This window comes from Prionailurus bengalensis, chromosome E3 (genome assembly GCF_016509475.1).
Source record: "Prionailurus bengalensis isolate Pbe53 chromosome E3, Fcat_Pben_1.1_paternal_pri, whole genome shotgun sequence".
Lineage (NCBI taxonomy): Eukaryota > Metazoa > Chordata > Mammalia > Carnivora > Felidae > Prionailurus > Prionailurus bengalensis.
In genome coordinates, this window is record NC_057357.1 from 5,342,357 (window position 1) to 5,365,721 (window position 23,365).

General features: G+C 47.2%; 1 long non-coding RNA gene across 1 annotated transcript; it reads left to right on the forward strand.

The window, feature by feature from the left end:
- The first annotated feature begins 49 nt into the window (after nt 1-49).
- LOC122471258 lies at nt 50-18,999 on the forward strand. Its single transcript, XR_006294159.1, has 2 exons — nt 50-1,003; nt 17,917-18,999. It is a non-coding gene; the product is annotated as an uncharacterized LOC122471258 (long non-coding RNA).
- The last annotated feature ends 4,366 nt before the right edge of the window (nt 19,000-23,365 follow it).

Genomic DNA, 23,365 nt, shown 5'->3' on the forward strand with positions numbered 1-23,365 from the left:
GACGCTCGCCGCCAGGCCGACTTCCGGCGGAAGTCCGTGCGGACGGCAGCTGGAGGCGGGGCCTGCCGCTCGCGAAAGAGCTGTCCCGGGTGTCCCTAGCTGCGCACCTGGGCTCCTCCAGAAGGTGGTCGTGTCTTGGGGCCGGAAGGTCGAACTTTGGGACGCTGTTGCCAGAAATCTTCCTAAACGACGGTCCTAAGCTAGCGCGGGCGAGAACGCCGGTGCTGTGAAGCGGCCCGAGCCGCCTGGCGGCTTCGGTAGAACCAAGCCAAGCAGGGGCTCCGGCTGGCCCGTGGCAGGCACCCTTAGGGGCTCCTGTACTGAGTCTTCGTGAAGGGCAGGATTTGCTTTTTTGCTTTTTGCCAGCCACGCCGTTGGGCTCTGTCCGAACCGTTCCAGTGTCTTTGCGCCTGCTGTCTCAGAACAGCTCTGAACATGCTGCCCCTGGGAACAATGACAATTGCTTGACTCCAAACCTGGAGGATAAGAACTAAGGCTGTTTAATGACAGTTGAACCTGGGGTGAGAAGAGCTGCTTCCAAACATAGCACGGAGAAGTCTCCCGTGGAGCGTTCCTTTGCTCCGAACGCCTCTGAATCCGCTGGGACCAGTCTATTCTTGATGCCTCTGAAAAATCAGTCAGGCCTGTCTTCCCTTTGAAGGGAAATGTCTGATCTCCAAACGCTGGCTTTAAAGCTCTTCTCTTTTTCTGTCTTTGCTACCTACCCCAGCTTCTTGATTCCTTTTCTTCTTCCTTTTTAAAAAACTTACAAGCTGGGCACCTTCTGGTACATGATGTGCAAGGCCATCATGAACTTGTGGACACAGTATTGAAAAACAAATTCCCCAAATCAGAAGATGTGATGCCTCCCCCCCCCCCGCCCCCCGCCTCGGGGGCGGGGGGACTGTAAGTTATGGATGGAACGTCATCACTTATCCAGAGTGGGCTGGATTGCATCAGTGTCTCCAGCTGACTCACCTTGCTGCTTAATTCTGAGCTTGTGGTTAAGTATTTTGAGTTAATTTTTCTTTTTCTTTTTTTTTTTTTTTTTGCTCACAAATGCAAGTTTACTTTTATCCCCATTCATTTTTCTCCAGAGGACACTTAACTTTTAATCTTGGTTTGATCACCTATGTATTTTGCGTTGTCTTTAATTTAAAAAAAAAAATTCACAATTAATACTGTGTTCTTGTAAAAGAAACTATACAAAACGAAAACAAAACCCTTCCTTGAACATCACCCCGAAATCCCAATCCCTTGAAAAAATTAACCACTTATTTAGTATATCCTCCCGAAATTCTTTTGTACATTTATTCATAGGGGTACCTGGGTACAGCCAATTGACCTGGCTCAGTCAATTAAACGACTCTTGGTAGCTCAGGTCTTGATCTCAGGGTTGTGAGTTCAAGCCCCATATTGGGCTCCATGCTGGGCATGAAGCCTACTTAAAAAATAATAATCTTATACATTTATTCATAAGTATTCAACAAATATATATTGAGCACCCAATATATGCCAGGCACTTTTCTAGGCACTGGGAATATAGCAATAAAACAGAAATGTTCCTGTATTTTATAGTTTACATCCTAGTGTATATACACAAATATATAATTTGTTGTTTACAGAAATGGCATCATACATAATGGTACTCTATCTTCCTTTTTGGTTGTTTTTTTTTTTTTTTTCAGTCTTGGTGATATTTCCACATAAGTATCTATTATATTGATTTACCTCATTATATGCATTTCATTACATAGCTGAGCTATAACTCGTTTTCCAGGGTCCCAAATTCCAGTGCCTACAGGGACTATGCAAATAATAAGTAGAGTGACAAAGTAGAGCAAGTTTATTTTTTTCTAAGCAGAAATAGCTGTTTATGCAGACCAAAAGGATTGATAACTTGAATTACAGTGTTTCAAGAGTACTTGAAAATCTGGGTTTTTAGAACATAAATCTGATTTTTTAAATAAATTAATAATTTATTTTTGAGAGAGAGAGAGCATGCATGCACAAGCAGGGTAGGGATAGAGAGAGAGAGAGAGAGAAAGGGAAACACCGAATCCGAAGCAGGCTCCAGGCTCTGAACTGTCAGCACAGAGCCCCATGCGGGGCTTGAACTCTCAGACTGAAATCGTGACCTGAGCTGAAGTCAGACACCTAATCAACTGAGCCACTCAGGTGCCCCCATAAATCTAATTTTTTTAGTGTTGGCAACTAACCTAGGCTTTTAAAACACCATTCAGGCTAAGCAGAACATACCTGCAGGACAAATTTCGCCCAAGGGCCACCAGTTTGCAATATACTGTTCTATTACTAAACATGGAGATTCATGTCAGTTTTTGCTATTACAAACAACGCTACAGTGGAAATACCTGTGTGAGCTTCATTGCACGCAACTAGGTGTGTTTTTCTAGGGCAGCTATGTGAAGTAGAATTTCTGGGCCAAAGAATATATAAGCATTTTAATTTTAATAGATGCTGTTAAATTGCTTTTCCACCACAAATGTCTGAATCTGTCTCTCCAAACCCTTGCCAGCATTTAATAGATCAGTTCCTTTAATATTTATCATTCTAATGGATAAAATGACATTTTATTTATTTGCTCAACAAACATTTATAAAGTGATTCCTGGGTTCCAGTTACTGTTGTAAGCACTTAAAAAAATTTTAAATATCATTTAATGTTTATAGGAACTCAATGAGATAATAATAATAATAATAATTATTATTATTATTAACCTATAGATGAAGAAACAGGCACAGAGAAGTTAAATTTCCTAGGGACATAGAGGTAGAAAGCATTAGAGATTCAAACTCAGACCTTTGGACTCAAGAGTCAGTATTCTCAATTACTGCGCTGTGCTATCTTGATCACCACTAGTCAGTTTCTAGTGATGAATGTCTTATGTGCTTATTGGCCAATTACGTTTCCTCTGTTGTGAGTTGTTTACAGTTATCCATTTTTATTTGAGTTGTTTACCATTTTCCTGTTGCTTTGCAGTACTTATTTACATATATTATGTATTTGTTAAGGTACAGACTAGCTGCTTCTCTTGGTTTAGCCCCCTCTGCCCTCAAAAAGCAAACCCCAAAACAAGGATTTGGTAAAGGCAGCTTGTTTGTTTTTTTTTTAAGTTTATTTATTTATTTTGAGAGAGAGAGCACAAGCAAGGGAGGGGCAGAAAGAAGGAGAGAGAATCCCAAGCAGGCTCTGCACCATCAGCACACAGCCCAGTGCGGGGCTCGAACTCGTGCACCTGTGAGATCATGACCTGAGATCAAGAGTCAGACGATTAGCCGACCACGCCCCCCAGGTGCCCCCAAGTAGCTTGTTTTTGGAGATAATCCCAGGAAACATGGCGAGGGATTGGGAAAGTGAGAGAAGACTGGAAAGCCAAGAAAGCAGATGTTGATGAGTACAGGTGGGCATGCGGACCTCAGTCCCACCGGGGACCCTCTGAGAGGCTCCAAAGAATATGCCTCCGAATCGTTCCACTGAGGGACAGCGCAGCAGCGGTATTCACCCAGCCATTGCTGAGGTGGTACCTCCCTAGTCCTTCTGGCCTTCCCACACAGAGCCCAGCCCAGCCCCAAGGAGAGAACCCCCTGAAGGAGAGACTCCATCAGCATGTACAGGAACCATTGCAGGTGACCTCTCCAGTGGGCTGCGGGGATATAGGCAGGACACCTACAATGTCTGCTTTGCTGTTAGGACCGAGAGATCCCCAAACACAATGGCTGCAATAGGAAAGAAGTCTATTTCTTTCACACACTATTGTCCTGAGGAAGGTGGCAGTCCACAGCAGTTGGCAGTTCTGTCCCAGGAGATCCACAAGATCACACAAAGACCCAGATTCTTCCTATCTTGTTCTCCACCACCAGGCAAAAATTCCCAAACTTTCTCTGTGCAGGGCACCCTTAAGTGCCTTAGAGATTCTTTCACAGAGCTCCTAAGCCCAAAGAAATATCTAACAATCTCCACTCTTAAATGATGAGCTCCAAACAACTTCATAAATATTTATGTCCTAACAACTTAGTGTCCGTTGCACAGTTTATCAAACTTTAAAATCAGATTGGGAACCACTGTTCTCATTATTTGCTCCATGTGGATATTCCAATAGCAACTGCTTCCTAAATCCATCTTCTCAAAGATGCAATATCAGGAACTTGGTGACCTAATGTTGAAAATGTGAACTAGTTCAAGCTGTCATGTCATGCACGACACAGAAATAGCTTTGTTTCCTCAAAATGTTAAGATGCCCCACAGCACCCCTAGAAGCTTGTTCTGGCACCCCACGGCACTTTGTGCACAGTTTGGAGACACAGCACTAGGGTGGTGTCCTTACCCCCAGGTCACCACCTTCGAGCCCCTGAGAAAGGGAAAAGAAGGAAAGGAAAGGCCGTTTACCCTTAAGGATGGAACTCGTAGGGGGCGCCTGGGTGACTTGGTTGGTTGAGTGTCACAATGTCATAGTTCGTGAGTTCAATCCCCGTGTTGGGCTCTGCTTGGGATTCTCTCTCTCCCTCTGTCCTGCTCCTCCCCCCTTCTCTCTCAAAAGTAAATAAACAAACTTAAAAAAAATTAAAAGCAAACAAAGAAGAATGGAACTTGTAAACTGCACTTAGCTCTTCCTGCTGAGATCCCATTGGCCAGAAGTTAGTCACATGGCCAAAGGGGAGCTGGGAAATGTATCTCTGGCTGTGCTGCCAGGTGTTCAGCTAGCACTTGATAGGTTATTACTAAAAGGAAGAAGTAGATACTCTCTATCGCATTCTGAATATTAACCCTTTATCTCTGACATAAACTCCAAATATTTTCTTCTATATATCACATATGTGTTCACTTGGTATTAACTTGGTTAATAGTGTTTTCGTCACACAGAGCTTTTAAATTCCAGAATACGTTTATCAGCCTTTCCTTTGTGACTTAAAAAAAAAAAATCTTATTTAGGGGCTCCTGGGTGACTCAGTCGGTTAAGCATCCGACTTCAGCTCAGGTCATGATCTCACAGTTTGTGGGTTTGAGCCCCACATTAGGCTCTGTGCTGACAGCTAGCTCAGAGCCTAGAGCCAGCTTAGGATTCTGTGTCTCCCTCTCTCTCTGCCCCTCCCCTGCTCACGCTGTCTCTCTCTCTCTCTCTCTCTCTCTCTCTCTCTCTCTCTCTCTCTGTCAAAAATAAATAAAACCTAAAAGAAATTTTAAATCTTATTTAAAAGGTATTTTTGGGGCACCTGGGTGGCTCAGTTGGTTAAGCATCCAGCTTCAGCTCAGGTCATAATCTCGAGGTTTGTAGGCTTGAGCCCCGTGCCAGACTCTGCTGACAGCTTGGAGTCTGGAGCCTGCTTCAGATTCTGTGTCTCCCTCTCTCTCTCTCTGCCCCTCCCCCTCTTGTGATCTGTCTGTCTGTCTGTCTCTCTCAAAAGTAAATAAACATTAAAAACAATTTTTAAGGTATTCTTTACTCCAAAATTACACACACACGCACACACACACACACACACACACACACAAATACACACACAAATATATTCTCCAGTATTTTCTTCTAGTTGATTCATACTTTGATCTGTAATTCATCTGGAATTTCTTCCTGTGATGGCTGAGATAATTTCAGAAGGGAAGGAAGACACTTAAAGTGTGTAGCCAAGGAACTAGGTATTTGTCAAATTCTCAGCTGCCTTCCAATTCACATCTGTGCTTTTCATGACACTCTTCTGCACAGACATTATACAATGGACACTGAGATTCCCTACTCCCCAGGTAAGCCACACACCTCCCTATGTGCTCTTTGGGTCGGATTGAACTACCTCAGCTCAGGGGGTGGGGGACTTCATTGGTATCAGTCAGTCAAGGCAATCCTATACTCCTTATCACAGTAATTTTTCAAAACAAAAGCCAGCCTCTGGAATACCAGAGACCCAATCAGAATGAAGCTAGGGTCCCCGTGCCATGGTGCCTCTTCTCCCCAAGATTGAATAAAGATATTAAAGAAGAAGCCTGTAGCTTCACTTCCTTTACCTTGGGACTATGAAGAAAGTTAGTCCAAGAAAGAAGTCTACACACCGGGGAGGGCAGACCTGAGAGAGGCACAGAGAAATGAAGTCTGAGCCCTGAGCAAACCGTGCCTGAAGCTTACACCACCTCTGGACTTCCCTGTTAGATGAGCCAAAAGTCCCCTTTATTTTTTAAAACCATGTGAAATTACCTCTTCTGTAACTTGCAACTTAAAACCTCCAAATCTTGAGAGAAACACGTAGTCACTGAGCTCTTTTTTCCCCACCTCGTATTTTTCTTTTTAAATTCATTTTACACTTTATAGAAATACATACATAGCAACATAGAAAAAGGCTGTATTTTACTGTCTTAACTGCTTGTGTATTTCTTGTGTATTTCTATAGACATATAAAACATGAATTTTATATATTCATTTAAATGGTTTACATAGATACAATCATAGCATGCAGACAATTTTCGAATTTTGCTTCTTTTAGTTTATCATAGGTGTTATTCCTCTATCTAGACAGTTTTAATTATTAATCAGGAATGCAACATAATGACCTCAATATCATCTTATTATTAGATATTTGTATTATTTCCCACTTTTTAATTTTATAGTTTTGCAAGTAACCTATTCAGAACTTTTATTTTATTTTTTTCAGTTGAATTACTTTCCCGGGATAAATCTCTCAGTGGTTTGTCGGTTCCTGAAACTCATGCGTTTCCCACATTTTACTTTTTCCCTCTGTTCTTCAAAACCTCCAAGCATGAACCTTGATGCTTGTGTTCTATAAATAGCACAGGAGAAAACACTATTTAAGCCTAAAATCAAAAACCGAATTCAAATGTGATAGGAAGGACTGTAGCACCTGTGAAACATACAGCAAAGAATTTCTCCTGGGAGCATTCCTAATCCCTCCTGTCAGCCCCTGAAACTAGACCTGTGGTATCAGTTTTTTACCTGCTGCAAGATCGGTTGACAGGATCAACCACCGTTTATACCATGATCTCTTGTCCCCCAGGGAATGACTGAGGCAATACTTTGGAAACGGGATACAGGACTTCATAGCTACCCTCGCAACAGACAAATACAGCGCACGAGGCTCGTTTACAGTCAGTGATTTATTGGTCAGGAGGAATTTTACAATGGAGGAAAACAGGAAAAATTTTAAAAGGGACATCGCACAAATATTTTTGTTGGAAGGCAAGGATGGGTCTGTATCTGCTTCTTACTGTATCAGGGGCAGCGATTTTAATGCCTAGCTCATAACAGATGTTCAATAAAAATACATTGCATGAATGCAAGAAAAAAGATGACATCCACCCAAAGGAAATCGATATCCTGGATATCACTGAACCACAGAGTCCTCCGGCCGGTCCCTGGGGCCATGTCTTGTACATTAGCCAGCTTGGAACGCAATGTAGCTTATACTTTCGAATTTCCACTTGGCCTTTGCTACCTTGATTATGCCCCTTAGAGCAGCTGTGTTTGGCTACGACGTCCAACGGGACTGTCAGGGCAGAACCTCCATTTCCTGATCGCTTCTGAATCGGTCTTGACCTGGTACACTGCTCAGCTCTCCTTACCCAAATGTTCTGTTACTCTGGTCACCAACACTGCAGTTCACACATCAGCTGTGGTAGCCCTTGGAGAACGAGAGCGTAAGCACACTTGGATTATCTCTTGTTTATCTGAAATTCAAATTTAACTGGGCATCTTCTATATTTGTTGGCTAAATCTTGGAGATCCTATCTCCAGCCGCCATCGGGATGCCTCTCCATAGAACTTCTAGTTTTCTACCTTGGTTGGGACCAAGAGGTAGTCTCACAGTTGGAATCTGGTTACCCCTTGGCTAGTAGTGCGGAGCAAAAGGAGCGTCCAGCCCTGGACATTGAGTTGGGGCTGAGTCGTCTCAGGACAACCACTGGGACATTTTCAGAAAAGAGAAGCTGTCTGACAACCTGGAGAAAAGAGGAGCAAGAAATTACAGGCGGGCTGGTGGAGGACAGTGCCTCCATATAAACTATACAGGTTGTGCTCTGCCTGTTTGATGTGTGTGTCACACAGAAAGAGGGTAGAGAAGGACAAGGGACAGTCTTGTGAATGCTCTCTCAGAGCTGGGAGGAAGAAATGAATGGCACTTCGTGGCCGTGAGACAGACACCCTGAAGGCATCCCGTGAAAAAACCCTGCTTCTTTGCTCCTTTTCCTGCTCTGTCCTTGCTAGGACCTGCACCCCCGCCCTCCACATGGCTTGTAACACCGACAATGTATGTCCTCCTTATAAAGGTCAAGGAGATAATGGTCTCTTTGGAGTCTCCCAGCACAGTAGAAAACACCTAAGGAGTGACGGGGCGAGGTGGCATCATGTATGTTTTCCAAGACCGGTAAGTCCAGATCCCTTGATACAAAGACCCCTGGCTCCAGGGTGTAAGTGACTTATGGAGGACACCTGAGCACTCGTCTTTGTTTTGACAGGTTCCTGGATGCCTGGGAGGACACGTATGCCAGACCACATCCTCCCTAAAAACCCCAGTCCCCAAATAAAGATGAGACTCATGCCCCTTTTCCTTTCCGAGTGTCCCAGACGCCCTGTCTGTATGTGCTCTCTCTACATCTTCAATAAACACTGCTCTCACTTCCTCCTGGCTCGCGTTTGATTTCTGCCCTGCACAAAGCCAAGGACCATCTTGGCTGGCCCCGCGGAACCCCTTCTGGATGCTCGGACCTAACCTGCCTATATCAGTTAGTTCCTGAGTCATGATTTCCTTATTAACATTCTGGACACCCAAGCACATCGGGGCTGACGCTGGACTCTGTGAAGCACAGACATGAATGTCATCCCAGGAAGAAATTCAGAATGAGTGTGGGGTGGGAAGTCATGTAGGGGTTAAGAGTGTGACCTCAGGAATCAGGCTTCCTGAGTTCCGGTCCAGGATCCATCTCTCGTGGTTGTGTGGTTTTAGGCTGGTTACTTAATCTCTCTGAGTCTCAATTTCCTCCTCTATAAAGTAAGGATAAGAGAATCTACCTCAGAGGGTTGTTGGGAGGTTAAATGAGATAATGCAGGCATGCAAAACACATCCAATGAATTTGGGCCACTAGTCTCATGGTTACCAAACACGACCAATACAGAAGAACAAAAGTGGGAGGTGTTACCAGGGTTCTTTCTGTTTCGAGTAATAGCCCAACTCAAACTGGATTAAATAACAAAGGACACTTCATGGCCTCTGCCACCGTAAATGTTCAGAGATGGGGCACGCTTCAGAGTTTGAATCAGCAGCTCAATGGCATCATCAAGGACAGAGGTTGTTTTTGTCCCTCGCTCTGTCACCCGAGTAACAGCTTCCTTCCCCAACCAGCTTTTCTCCCGGTGGTGGGATGGCTGCCAGCCACCCAGTGGAGCTTCATGCTTCCGCATTCACTTCCAAAGAGAGGCCAATGGGGAGGTTTGCCCTGGGATTCCAAGTAGGGGTGCTGAAATTCACTCTGACTTGAGTCGTGGGCTCACCCCTGAACCAGTGACAGGGCCTGGAGAATGGAACGCATCACTTGGTGAGTTAAATGAGGGCCCCTGCCGAAACTTCAGGGGGGATCAATTTCTCCCAAAGGCGAGAGGAAGATTCCAGATGGAGAGCTGGTAATACTAGAAAGGGACATGGATGCTGGGTAGGCACTCAGTAAGTGGGTATCTAGTAAGTTCTTTGTGGAATGATAGAAATATGTCAGAAGCGTCCCCCCAAGTTAGGTGAAGCCCAAGATGAATGAAATGTGCAACCATGAAAACACGGGCTGCTCGGGACACGGCAGGAGCGTGTGGTAGATGTCCTTCATTTCCCAGACGCAAAGGCAAATCTATTAATAAAATTCCTTCCTGGCAGCTGTCTCCTGGTGTAGACTCAAGGAAATGTATATTCAAAGGAAGGGGGAGGAAATTTTAGCCACAAAGCCGCAGTCCCCAGTGCTGCAAGGTCACCTGGAACGGATGCAGCTCCTCAGGACGAGCACAAAGGTGTAAAGGGAGACGGGGCAGAGGCTCTCCAACGTCACGGCCGGAAGGAAAGGAGGAGCTGGCAAAGAAGGCCAAGAGAGGATGGGCAACCTAACTTGAGGATGAGGAGAGAGGGCCGTCATGGAAGGCAAATCAGGAAGTGCTGGCTAATCTCTCCAGGGAGGCCGGAACAGGGGAGGCGCATCGAGAGGCCTGGAATGAGCATCCCACAGGCTCCGTGAAATGTCCCTGGAGAACCCCTTATCCTGCCTTCAGCACTGACCGTGAACTAGCCCACCAGGTTCCGATGGCCCCCCTGGGCCAGCGAGCCACCGGGGCAACTCCTCTTCAGAGCCTGATACAGCTGGTGCCTCACTGATAGGAGGCTTACAAAGCCTGCAGCCTGGGGCAGAGGGACACCCTGAGCCTGCAGTGTCAGAGCGGTTCGGAACACTAGTCCGAAGCAAGAGAACCAGAGGGAGAGGCGTCCGGGACACATCGTTCGTTGTCACACATACCGATAGGTGGTTTGTTACAGCAGCTGGTACTCATCACCCTGGTTATCTCACTCCGATGGTGCTCCCAAGAGTGGGGTGGGGCCCCAAGAGGGGAGCTTGTGCAGCTGATAGGAGTTCACACAGCTGCAAAGTCAACCGTCCTGAACGCCACCTTCTTTGTTTTCCCATAGCTGGACCTAGCTTGGCTCCCATGACCCAGGTTCCAACGGAGCAGCAAGTCTGCTCCTCCGAGCCTCCCTCTTGAGTCTCCCTTCCTTGCCCTCCTCTCAAGCTCTTATTTCTTTTGGGTGTGAAAGAGGCTCTTAGTTCCCCCTGAAAGCAGCCCCACTCTGTGGTTTATAGGGTAAACCGTAAGTTTTGCAATAATCTTTTTTCCTTTCCGTAATCCCCAACCTGACACCAAAAAAATTAGTTTGACTTTGAGACATCTGTCTTTTCAAAAGACATCTGTCTGCAGTCTACTTAGGGGGTTGAAAAACAGAAAGGTGGCTCTTTCAGGGTTCAGTCTCCCTCTGCCCACCCCCGCCTGCCCTTTCATAAGCCCCTTCCCCCACCAAATACCCTGATGACTGGGGGAAGAGCTATGGACACAAGGAATGAGAAGGCAACTTCTCAGTGCCCCAGACTCTCTTCTCTGCCACATTTGTGTATATCTCCCTGTTTCATTCCGGGCAGGACTGGAATGGTTAACTCAGATGGTTTACATAGACACACAAAACAAGCTGCGATAACTTTAATGTGAGCAGAGGGGAGACAAGACAAAAGGGAAATGGGCATAAGACAGATGAGGTGCTCCTGCGGGCTGATCTCATTTCTGTTGTGGAAGCAGGTGCTGGCAGAGGCTCCCGCTGGCCCTTGGCTCACAGACCAGTTCCACATGCAACTTCAGGCCTATGACCTGTGACGAGGGCTGCACAGAGTCAGGCCTGCCTGGCCCCAGACACAGCAGCTACTTTGTTCATCACTATTGTCTCGCTAACACTTCCAACAGAACGCCAGTGGGATTTACTATCCGAAACGCTGCTCATCACAACACCTTCTTCTTCCAGGAGCACTCCCGACAAGCTCCCTCCTTAACTCACACCAGACCCGTGGTCAAGAAAGCCCCCAACTTTTGGCCTGTTTATCGCTAAGCCAACTCTCCTCCTGTCTTGCTAGACGGAAATGGCTGTCACAACCATCATCGCTGACTGTGGAGACTGAGTCCCCACCCACCATCTTCTCCAGCATCCCAACAGTTGCAGGCTGGGTAGGAAAATCTGTGTCTTTAGCCGTGGTAGAGACAACACCAAGTGTTTGCCACACTGCTTCCTCTCCCCGGGCACAGGGGAAGACTACATCTTTCAGGCTCCTTGGAAGTTTGTTCTGGGTATTGAAAAAGTGGACAGAAGAAATGTAGGTCGCTTCTAGACTGGGCCTCTAAAACATTCTCGTGCAATCCTCTGGCTATCTCTTCCCCTTCTGCAGTGACCTCTGGAGAAGCAACCACACATTTATATGTCTGTACAAGATGGAAGGCTCAAGAACCCAGAGGACATTCTGCCCCTAACCCAGGAGAGCCATCCAACCCATGCTGGACTGTGATGTAGGTGATACATGAAATTTCATTATGTTAAGCCACGGAGATTGGAGATTGTTTGTTACAGCAGCTATAATTACTCATCTTGACCAGTACACTATCCAAGTTGCCGATGAAAGCCATAGCATGGCCCCATGGCAACCATCAAAATGTCCTCAAAATTCCATTATGCCATTGGTCAACTTCAGCCCTCATGTCATGGGTATGGACAATCATGTGGACCAACCCCTTGATCCCCCCCAGCAGGCAGTCACCTACTCCCCTGCCTTTGTCACCTGAGGTCTCAAGGACACCGTGAAGATATACTCAGAGGCTTTGGGTAGCAGTACATGACAAGACCGTAAGATATCAATTTCCAGTTTGGACTCGGTCTGCTCTGTCCAGAGTCGCTGGACGTGTCAGGTAGACTTGGCACGGAGAAAGGACACCAGCCAATTTTAATCGTAGGTCTGGGTTTTCTCAATCAATCCCTTTCTGCCCACCCTTGCTCTCCTTGGCCAAGGCCACATACCCAGCTCTCGACCCATAGAGAGTCTTTGCGCCATACTCTGATAAAACTTCATTGTGATAGTGCATTCATTTGCTAGCACTGCCATAGTAAAATACCACGGACTGGGAGGCTTAAACGATAGAGATTTATTGTCTCTCAGTTCTGGAGGCTAGAAGTCTGAGATCAAGGTGTCGGCCGAGTTGGTTTCTCCTGAAGCTGGTAGATGGCCACCTTCTCACGTAGTCTTTCCTGAGTCAGTGCACATCCCTGGTGTCTCTGTGGCCACATTCCCTCTTCCCATAGGGAGAGCAGTCATGTTGGATTAAGCCCCACTCTACCACTCTTATCTTAACTCGATCACCTCTTGAAAGGCCTTATCTGCAGAAACAGCCACACTTTGAGGTTCTGGAAGTTAGGAATTCAACATATGGACTTGAGGGGACAAATTCAGCCCATACCGATCAGTATCCATATTTCTGTGGATTATTTCTGTGGATTATTTAAGGGGGGGGGGAAGCCTGTTCTCATGGAGGAGTCAGATCAGCTACAACATAGACTTAACAGGGCACCAGGGTTGGGCTGCATGTTTTCTAGAATTTTCTAGAAGAAAAAAAATCAGGAGAAAATACATACCGCCTTGGGTTTGGTGATGAGTTTCTAGATACAACACCAAAAGCATAATCCCCCACTCAAATTTAATAAACTGGACTTTATAAAATTTAAAAACTTTGCTCTGTGAATAGCACTGCTAAGAGAATGAAGATACAGGTTACCTACTGGGAGAAAATATTTGTCAATCACACATCAGGTAAAGGGCTTGGACCCAAAACACATACATAAAAAAAAAAACTCTTGGGGCACCTAGGTGGCTCAGTCGGTTAAGCGTCAGCTTCGGCTCAGGTCATGATCTCACAGTCTGTGAGTTCGAGCCCCACATCAGGCTCTGTGCTGACAGCTCAAAGCCTGGAGCCTGCTTTGGATTCTGTGTCCCCCTCTCTCTCTGCCCCTCCCTCACTCACGCTCTGTCTCTCTTTCTCAAAAACAAACATTAAAATTTTTTTTTAATTCTTAAAACTCAATAATTACTGTGTGGCTCAGTCAGTTAAGCCTCTGACTCTTGATTTTGGTTCAGGTCATGCTCTCATGGTTCATGGGTTCGGAGCCCGCCATCAGGCTCTGCACTGACAGCACAGAGCCTGCTTGGGATTTTCTCTCTCCTCTCTCTCTCCCCTTCCTCCTGTTTGTGCGCTGTCTCTCTCTCTCTCTCTCTCTCTCTCTCTCTCTCTCTCAAAATAAATAAATAAGCAAAAATAAAAACACAACAATTATGAAAAAAAATTTTAATGGACGAGATATCTGAAAAGATACCTCACCAAAGAAGATCAACAAATGGCAAATAAGCATATGAAAAGATGCTCAACATCGTTTAACATTAGGGAAAAAACCAAAACATCAGTGAGATACCACTACATACCCATTAGGACTAAAACCCAAAATAATCTTTACAACACCAATTGCCTGCAAGGATGTGAAGCAACAGAAGTCTCATTCTTTGCTGGCAGGATGCAAATGGTGCAACCACTTTGGAGACAGTTTGAGAATTCTAACTTTTGTCTTAGGGTAATGATGCAACACTCGTAGCATGCATTCACCCAACTGATTGGAAGGTAGTTATGTCTGCCCTAAAACATATGTTTTATCTCTTTCAAATCCGAGATTTATTCATAATTACCAAAAACAAGATGTCCGTTTTTTAAAAATATAATTTGTTGTCAAGCTGGCTACCATACAGAGTATACGGTGTGCTCTTGGCTTCGGGAGTAGATTTCCATGATTCATCGCTTCCATACAACACCCAGTGCTCATCCCAACAAGCGCCCTCCTCAATGCCCATCGCCCATTTACCCTTCTCCCCAACCCCAATCAACCCTCAGTTTGTTCTCTGTATTTAAGAATCTCTTGTGGTTTGACTCCCTCTCAGTTTGTCTAACTATTCTTTTTCCTTCCCCCCAAGACGTCCTTTATTTTTTATTTTCATTTTTTTACATTTACTTATTTTTTGAGAGACATAGAGGGACAGAGCACAAGTTGGGGAGGGGCAGAGAGAGAAGGGGACATAGAATCCGAAGCAGGCTCCAGGCTCCGAGCCGTCAGCACAGAGCCCAATGCTGGGCTCGAACTCACAAACCGTGAGATCACGACCTGAGCCGAAGTCGGACGCCCAACCGACTGAGCCACCCAGGTGCCCCTAAGATGTCCTTTCATAGGTAAATAGATAAAGAAATTGTGGTATATCCATACAATGGGATGACACACACACACAAAAAGGAATGGGCCATCAAGACACAAAAACATGGATGAATATTGCTAAGTGAAAAAAAGCCAGTCTGCAAGTCTAAATTTGTTATAATTCCATTTATGTGACAATCTGGAAAAGGCAAAACTATAGAGATAGTAACTGGGGGACTGGGGAAGCAGAGAGGTTCAGTAGATGAGGCACAGGAGATATTCTAGGGCAGTGATACTGTAACGATGGACACATGCCACCAGGCACTTGTCAAAATCCATGAGTAGTTATAGCACAAAGATGGACCCTCCATGTATGCGATTTTTAAAATGTCTTAGGAGGGGAGCCTGGGTGGCTCAGTTCGTTAAGCATCCGACTTCGGCTCAGGTCATGATCTCACGATTCGTGGATTCAAGCCCCGTGTCGAGCTCTGTACTAACAGTACGGAGCCCGCTTGTGATTTTCTCTGTCTCTGTCTCTCTCTGCCCCTACCCTGCTCATGCTCCTTCTCTCAAAATAAATACATAAACTTTGTTTTATGTTTATTTATTTTTGAGAGAGAGAGAGAGAGAGAGAGACAGAGCGTGAGTGGGGGAGGAGCAGAGAGAGAGGGAGACACAGAATTCCAAAGCTGGCTTCAGGCTCTGAGCTGTCAGTACAGGGCCTGACCCAGAGCTCAGACTCACAAACTGTGAGATCATGACCTGAGCCGAAGTTGACGCTTAATCGACTGAGCCACCCAGGCGCCCCAATAAATAAACTTCTAAAAAATTAAAAAACAAACAAACAAACCATAGTACTAGATTATAACCCAAAGTGTAAACCATCCATGAGTCTGTACTGATATAAATGACTGAATAAATAGCAGAGAAGAGACATATCTCCCATGCAGAAGGATCCCAAATAACATATGTAGAGCATAACTCTCCCTCCTTAAGTGTGGACTTCACACAGTGACTTCCTTCCAATGAGGACAGTATGAGGGGGTGGGGGGCAGAGTACTTTACAGTGGGGAAACTGACAGGGCTTCAGGCAGGTGATGAAGTTTGAAAGCATGTAAACCAGGGTGATAGCATGTACCACTCATATGGTGTGACAAGAATGTCACTTTGCCTCTGTGGTCTTCCTCCCCCAAACTATAACCAGTCTAACTAAGAAAAATATCAGGCACGCCCAATGGAGAACATTCTATGAAATGCTAACCAATACTCCTCAATTGAGGGGCGCCTGGGTGGCTCAGTCAGTTAAGCGTCCGACTCTTGGTTTTGGCTCAGGTCATGGTCTCACGGTTTCGTGGGTTCGGGCCCCACATCTGGCTCCGTGCTGATAGTGTGGAGCCTGCCTGGGATTCTCTCTTTCCCTCTCTCTCTGCCCCTCCTCTGCTCGCACTGTCTCTCTCTCAAAAATAAATAAATAAACTTAAAAAAAAAAACCTGTCAATTGAAAATATGAGAAGGGTGGGACGCTTGGGTGTCTCAGTCGGTTAAGCATCCGACTTCAGCTCAGGTCATAATCCCGTGGTTCATGAGTTCGAGCCCCACGTTGCGCTCTGTGCCGACAGCACAGAGTCTGCTCGGGATTCTCTCTCTCCCCCTCTTTCTCTGCCCCTCCCCTGCACTCTTTCTCTCAAAAATAAATAAATAAGCATAAAAAAAAAGAAAAAAAGAGAGAGAGGAGGGGAGGAGAGAGGGAAGAATAAGAGTGGACAGAGAAAGGACATTAGGTAAAAACTAGGAAACTCTGAGTTAAGTAATAATAATGGATCAGTATTAGTTCATTAATGGTAAGGAGGTGCCATAGTAATGTAAGATGTCAGCAATCAGGGACACTGGATGTAGAGTATATGAAAACTCTGTACCGTCTTTGAAATCTTTCTGTGCACCTACAACTACTCTAAAAGAAAAGTTTCCTTTGAAGCTCCTGGGTGGCTCAGTCAGTTGAGTGTCCGACTCCTGATTTCGGCTCATCATCTCACAGTTTCATCAGTTCAAAGCCCGTGATATCGATGAGCAGAAACTGCTTGAGGTTCTCCCCCCTCTGTGCCCCTCCCCCGCTCGCACTCTCTATGTCCCTCTCAAAATAAATAATTAAACTTTTTATTTATTTTTTTTTATTTATTTTTGGGACAGAGAGAGACAGAGCATGAACGGGGGAGGGGCAGAGAGAGAGGGAGACACAGAATCGGAAACAGGCTCCAAGCTCTGAGCCATCAGCCCAGAGCCCGACGCGGGGCTCGAACTCACGGACCGCGAGATCGTGACCTGGCTGAAGTTGGACGCTTAACCGACTGCGCCACCCAGGCGCCCCCTCACTCCTTTTACAAATACTGAGCACCCACTATGTGCCAAGCACTGTTCTAGGTGCCACAGGTACAGCAATGATCAAAACGGAAATCTCTGCTTTCCTGGGGCTTGCATTATAATGGGTGGGGACAGACATTAAACAACACAAACCAGGGGGTGCCTAGATGGCTCACTCGGTTGAGAGTCCAACTCTTGATTTCAGCTCAGGTCGTGATCCCAGAATGGTGGACTCTAACCCCACATCAGGCTCTGTGCTGAGCAGCTTGGAGCCTGGAGCCTGCTTCAGATTCCGTGTCTTCCTCTCTCTCTGCCCCTTCCCTGGTCATGTGCTGTCTCTCTGTCTCTCAATAATAAACATTAAAAATTTTTTTAATAAAAAGAAAAAAAACAGATAAATCAGCGAGGTCCATGGCACAGCGGATGGTGAGAAGTGCTCTGGAGAAGCAGAAAGCAGGGAACGGGAGAGAAGGGAAGGGCTCATGGAACAAGACACAAATGAAGAGATTTGGGGGTGGGTACGTGCCGGCACGTGGAAGAAACAGTCTAGGCGGAGGGAAGAGCTAGTGTGAAGGCCCAGGGGTGGGAACATGCCTGGTCTGGGCAAGAAGTCAGAGAGGTGCAGGGGGCCTGGCTGGGCAGGGTCCTGCTGGCCATGGAGAAGACGTAAGCGATGGGCTGGGTCTGGAGCAGAGGGGTGGCAGGATCTGACTTTGGCTTTAACAGATCGTTCTGGCTTCTATGTTGACTGCAGGGGGCCTCCAATGAGGAGGAGGCTGAGGAACCAGTCTGGGAGAGGGATGACGGCAGCTTGGACCGGGATGGTGGCAGTGAAGTGGAGACAGCGGGCGGGTTCTGGTTCTGATCTGAAAGTAGGACTTAGAGTCCATAGCCTGTGCTGGTGTTTGAGTTTGGCACGTAAAATAGAGGAATCAAGGACGCCAGTCCTCCTCAGCTGCACCCGCCCAAGTGTCTCCTGGAGTCCCTTTCTCCAAACCCGCGGACACCCCTCCCACCGCCGGGAAACCCACAACTTGGCTTAACCTCCTGAGACTGGAGTGGGAAATGCCGGAGCACACCCTGAGCCTTTTGGTTCATCCTGGGCAAAGCCTTAAAGAAGGTGGAACGTGGAGCACGGAGCCAGGCTTGGACCGCATCTTCCTTCCGTGGTTGATTCCAGAGTCCTGGACCTCCAAGTCTTCCCCAGGGCTGGCAGGGAGTGGAGGCTGCGGAGGGTCAGACCCTCCCCCAGCCGCTGGAAGCTGGTGTGACCTGGGACAAGTCCCTTCGTCTCTCTGAAGCTCCATTCTCTCCTCTCTACACTGGAGGCAGCCATTCTGACTTTGTTGGGGAGCCGTGACAAGCAAACGAGATTTTTAAAAAATATACGAAAATTGCTGGCCTGTGATTGGGTCTGGCTCGGTATATGTGTCACTTTCCCCATCCCCTTTAAATGACAGGATTTAGGAGTATACCCCTCAAGTAATTCAAGTTTTAGAAGTCAACTTTGTTGAGGGGCATACAGCACACTGTGTACATATGAAGTGGACAAGTTTTCTCGAGGTCCTTTGCAATTGATCCTTGCCTGTACCTCGGCCCCAGAAATCCCTGATCTGCTTTCCGATGTAAGAGATCAGTTTGCACCTTACAGAATTTAACAACAACGGAATCATAGAGCCTTTTGTTACCAGCTTCTTTCACTTAGCATGATGTTTTCGAGTTTCACCCATGGTATATGCATCAGCCATTCGTTTCATATTATTACCGAGTCGCATTCCATTGCATGGATGGACCACAGTCTGTTTATCCATTTTCCAATAGATAGATGCGTAAATTGTCTCCAATTCTGAGTTATTGTGCATAATGCTGCTATAAACAGTCACATCCACGTCTTTATATGGACGTATGCTGTCATTTCTCTTGCACATAATATACCCAGGAGTGGGATGGAGGGGTTGTAAGATTAAGTGTATGTTTAGCTTTTAAGAAACCATCAGGGCGCCTGGGTGGCTCAGTCGGTTAAGCCCCCAAGTCTTGATTTCAGCTCAGGTCATGATCTCACAGTTTGTGAGATTGAGCCCTGGGTCAGGCTCTGTGCGGACAGTGCAAAAGATTCTCTCTCCCACTCTCTCTCTGCCCCTCCCCTGTTCTCTCTAGCACGCTCTCTCTCTCTCTCTCTCTTTCTCTCAAAAATAAATAAATATTTTTTTAAAAAAAGAAAAAAGCAAGAAGCCATCAAGCCGTGTTCCATAATGGTTGTACCCTTTTACATTTCCATCAGACTCCGTTTGTTTTGTTTTTTTACCATCTAGAGAAACATCACTTGGTTGATCAAGAAGACAAAAGAGCATGCCGAGGAAAGTCGCCCATGTGACTGTCACGGTTTGTGTGTAATTACCGTGCAACCCAACAATTAGGCCGCCTGTTAAGCATTCGGAGCTGTGCTCAAAGATGTATTCTGTTACATCATCAGTCATTCTTCTACCCTGCTCTGGGGACAGTGCTTCACCCAGAGCTTTTGTTTTTTGGTTTTTCCAGTGAGGATATACTGCAATCTCCTCGGCACAGTTTGTAATGTAAATGAGACCAGACGACACATACGGACACATCTATCTCTCCCCCCCCCCCGCCCCGCCCCCACCAACACACACGCATGCTCACATGCACACACACGGTAACGTGGAACACCTTTGGGTAAACCAACTCGGGAAAACACCCAGCTCCATCCTGATGACCCATTAAGAGTATCGTCCGCTCTGTCTGATCCCCATCCCCCACATCCTGAGAAAAGGTTTTGATTATAAGAATTTAATTTTAGAATACTGTTAGATGTGCAGAAGAGCTTGAAGGTAATACAAAGCTCCCTGCTGCCCCACACCCAATGTCTCCTATTGCTGGCATCTTACGTTACTATGGTACCTTTGTCACAACTACTGTACTAATACTGATCCATTGTCATTAGTTAGTTCGATTCCTTAGTTTTTCCTAAAGTCCTTTCTCTGTCCCAGGATCCCGCATTACATCCAGTCATCAGCTCTCCTTAGACCCCTCCAGTTTTTTAAAAAAAATGTTAATGTTTATTTATTTTTGAGAGAGAGAGAGAGAGAGAGAGAGAGAGACAGAGTGTGAGTGGGGGAGGGGGGGAGAGAGAGAGAGAGACAGAATCCAAAGCAGGTTCCAAGCTCTGGGCTGCCAGGACAGAGCCCAATGCGGGGGTCGAACCCACAAACCATGAGATCGTGACCCGAGCCGAAATCGGATGCTTAATCGACTGAGCCACCCAGGCGCCCCGACCCCTCCAGTTTTTGACAGTTTCTCCGACTTTCCAGGCCTAGAATCAGTCATTTCTCCAAAGATCCTGCCTCCTTTTATTGGAGAATGATATTCGAAACCAAGATCTGGCGCTAGATGTGCTCAATGCTGCCAGGATGCCTGGCTTCTCAGCCCTCTTGCTGACAGAGCAGGCAGACATATGTTCCTATACTAATCTATGTATATGCACATATCTGTAATGATTTCTTTTTAAAAAAAAATTTTTTTTTTAATTTTTTTCAACGTTTATTTATTTTTGGGACAGAGAGAGACAGAGCATGAACGGGGGAGGGGCAGAGAGAGAGGAAGACACAGAATCAGAAACAGGCTCCAGGCTCTGAGCCATCAGCCCAGAGCCCGACGCGGGGCTCAAACTCACGGACCGCGAGATCGTGACCTGGCTGAAGTCGGACGCTTAACCGACTGCGCCACCCAGGCGCCCCTAAAAAAATTTTTTAATGTTTATTTATTTTTGAGAGAGAGACAGAGACAGAGCATGAGCCGGGGAGGAGCAGGGAGAAAGGGAGACACAGAATCCAAAGCAGGCTCCAGGCTCTGAGCTATCAGCACAGAGCCCAACGTGGGGCTCGAACCCACGGACCATGAGATTGTGACCTGAGCCAAAGTCAGACGCTTAACCGACTAAGCCCCCCAGGAGCCCCAGTAAATATTTATGTACATGCCCATCTGCAGCTATAGTAAGCCAAACTTGAGCTCACGCTGATGTCCCCAACTCTAACCCAGTGCCACGTGGATCATTCTAGCTCTCCCTTTTGCTTATCTGTGACCTCCCACTCTGCCAGAGAGTAACCTGGCCCCCCCAGTCCACTTACTTAATTGTTCAAGTCCAGCATGCATGTGTGGTGATTTCACAGTTGTTAACCTGTACCCCAGTGGGGACCGACTTCACCAGCTACAGTATAGCACTGTGTGCTTAGTTTTATGGACTCCACTCATTTCCAAAATTACTTAGGTGAGCATCCTTTCCCATCCAAACCTTATTTCATGGCCTGGACCTCCTCTTCTGATGATGGTAAATCTGGCCGTTGGGTTGATATTCCCTGTGGATACTGGATCCTCCTGCCTTACTGAGTCTCATCATTCTCCTCTGCCATCACTGGACTGAGTGATACCTCCTACCTCAAACCAGCCTGAAGAAACCCTCTTGGCCCACCCACCAAGCTCCGTGACCTCATGGGGGGACCCAGCCATGGCCCAGCTCCAGCCAGCCTTCACTCCGGTCTGAACATCACTGCTTGCCCTCCAGGACCACGCAGCAGGGGCCGACCACTCTGGGCCCTGGCCAAGCTGTCCAGCCATCCTGCTGGCCTGCCTTGTAACTGGGGCCTTCTCAGGTTACTCGGAGGATCACTTTGCCTTAGAAACTCCAGCTGTCACCTCGGGCGCATCAGTAACCGATGCCAAGGCCCTGAGCGGTGGAGGGCTGGCCACAAGCAAGTGTCCCCAGGCATCCCACAAGCCCCGTGCTCTGTCCCCGCAACCACTGAAAGCACCAGTGAGGAAGGTGAGTGATCTGGGGGCACGGGGGGTCATCAGCCAACATTCTGGGATGGGTGGCCCTGGGACACCTCCCTCTGATGCCCCAAGATAGCCCATCAGCCCTGCCAGGAGCCTGGATTCCTGTTTCTAGGGGAAGGTGAGAGAGCAGAGAGTGGTCCGGACCAAGAGCTCGGGGTGGGCGGGGGAGGGCTTGGGTCGCTCTGCAGGGCTGGGGACAAATAGGAGGGCTTGACATGGTGCAAAAGCCCAGTAGAGTCTGAGTGGCTTTCAGTCCCCGTGACTCTGTGGGCTCCCCAGGTTGTGTGTAGAGGTGTGAGGTATTGCCTGCTCTGGCCTCTGGTAGGCAGCTTGCCATTGGTGTGCTGGCCAGACAGGTGTGCACGTGGAGGGGAAGCACGGCTCCCAGCCCCAGCTTCAGAGTTTCCAGCCAGCCCCTCTTTGACTGTGGGGGAGCTGGCCGCCTCCCTCGCGGTACAAGAACTGACCTCAGGCTCCTTTAAGACACGGTGATGCGCCCACCCCATCTGGGCCCGGTGGACCCAAGAGTCCAGCACTGCCTCCAAGCGACAGAAAACGCGTCCCTGAGACGCCATGGCAGGATGGCCACTGGCAGAGGAGGACCAGGTCCCCTGGGATGGGTTCAGGAGTAAGCCAGCCGGTCTTGGGGTGTGACAGCCTCCACCACACCCAGGGTGCTCACACTGTGTCCTCTGGTGGCCAGGTGAGACAGATTCTCACCCGGTTGTCGCTTAAAACCGTTTCTTCCTGGCCCACGATGCTGTCGGAACCCTGGGTCTCCTCCCCGCCCCAACCTAAAGACATTTTCAGGTGCCTGGGAGTGGGAGCCACGGGAGGCTGACTCCGTGCAGGGGATCCAGGCATCTGTGGAGGGCCTTCAAAACCAGCCGTCCACGGTTCTTCGAAGCCAGGGTCAGGAAGTCCTCAGAACTAAGGACTCTTCCCCGGAAAACTAAGCCTTCACACCACATACTGCCTACAACTTCAGAGGCTGTCCCTGGGCTGCTGTTCTAAATAGACACAGGGAAACACAGGTTGTTCCATCCAGGACAGTCCCCCCCGCCTCCTCTCCAGGTTGTGTGCGTTAACCTTAAAAATAAAAATTATTTTTCCGGCAAAAATGGGTTAACGCAAGAATGGTAGAGAATGGCAATTCAGGACAAGCCTATGGCAAAAATCATAGGCTAGTCCGCGAAACCAAGAAGGGGAACTTTCTCTCACAGAGAAGGAGGAGGAAGTCAGGAAGGGTTGTTTTGAAGGAAAGTCCACTGGGAAAAGTGAGGGATGGGGGCAAAGACAGCTCCTCATTGGCTCAGCTGAGTTGCAGGGCGCTCCCTTTCTTGGAGGAGAGG